Raw genomic sequence first — 1,359 nt, 5'->3', positions numbered from 1 at the left:
AAAAAAAAACAACTAGTGGTAACGCTTCTCGTCTCTGTCAGCCCGTGTTGACCCGGAAATTCAAGGTCGAAGGAGCCTGCCTCCTAAAAGATGTAAATTACCATTTATGTCGATGAGGATGTGAAACACTTCCACAAAGAAGTACATTCTACCAGCATCGCTCAACCTTGATGACGACAGTAAAGTCCCCACTTCCGTGGGTGAATGGCGGGCGCTCTGGTGTTGCTTACTTCTTCTTTCCTATCAAGCATGTATCGTCCTCATCTCTCCACTTTCTTTTCTTTGTGTGTTACTTTTTAGTGACGCCTCTAGTCTTCGGAACTTAAGTAATGTAATTTTTGTGTGTGTTGCAAATGCTGTAAAACCCTTACTAAAAATTAGAACTAAAATTCACTCACCCGCCACTTAAAACGACCTTTGTTTTTCTTCGGAGAGTTTTCTTTTCCGCCCAAAGTCGTTACACCCGCACGTGCGTGCGTCTGATTGCTCTGCATGCATGTTGTTTTAGCATAGCGCAAGCTCTTACTCACCCCCTGGTGAAAACGCTCTTTACAATATACTTGGGGGAGAAATAGGGTTTTTCTTTTTATTTTTTTTTTCACTCTATCGGTTAGGCATCTGTGGTGTAGCGGTAATTAAGGCGCTTGGTCGTTGCAACCCGTACGAGAGGTGCATTCGATTCCTTACTGGGCTTTTAGTTTACTTCTGTTGTATCAGTTATGAGGTACCATAGCTCAGGCTCGTGCCTGTTTCCGGTTATGCTCGTTGACGAGTTATAAACATAATTTCAAAGTTGTTCAAAAAAACAACCCCAAAACAAGAACAAAAAACAAACAAAAACAAAAACAAAGCAACAGCTACAACAAAACAAAACAAAACACCCTGAATAAACAAACACATAAATAAGAAACATGTACTTGAAACCCCTTTTCTTTATGGAATACGGCCCGCCACGCACACCTAGACTCTACACCCGGCGGACTCCGGGGTAATTTGAGTTTGAAGCCTCTGCTGTAAAGACGGTTCTTGACAACAAAGTGCTCTCCTGTAAAGTGGGATCTCACCTCCCAACGTTCTGTGTTTTGGCGCGTTTCCTCCAGTTTTTGTTTCAGCGTTTTACAGTTGATGGCTTTGCCTCTCAGCGCTTTCAAGTGAGAAGATCTTGTGGCCAAGTATTGGGGGGACTATCAACTGTTTAGAGGAAAATAAATGCTACGGACTGCCGAATATTTGTCGTAACGGACAAGTTATATTATCGTAACTGCTTTGCAAGGATCGTGTTGCTGTTGTTGTTGTTGTTGTTGTTGTTGTTGTTGTTGTTGTTGTTGTTTTTGTTGTTGTTGTTGTTGTTGTTGTTGT

General features: G+C 42.0%; 1 long non-coding RNA gene across 1 annotated transcript in view; it reads left to right on the top strand.

The window, feature by feature from the left end:
* Positions 1–1,359, top strand: part of LOC118478177 — a 44,089-nt gene that overhangs the window by 20,222 nt on the left and 22,508 nt on the right. The window lies entirely within an intron of this gene.

Source organism: Aplysia californica, unplaced genomic scaffold (assembly GCF_000002075.1).
Source record: "Aplysia californica isolate F4 #8 unplaced genomic scaffold, AplCal3.0 scaffold00396, whole genome shotgun sequence".
Lineage (NCBI taxonomy): Eukaryota > Metazoa > Mollusca > Gastropoda > Aplysiida > Aplysiidae > Aplysia > Aplysia californica.
Note: the sequence above shows the minus strand (reverse complement) of the source record. Positions and strands in the feature narration are given on the sequence as shown.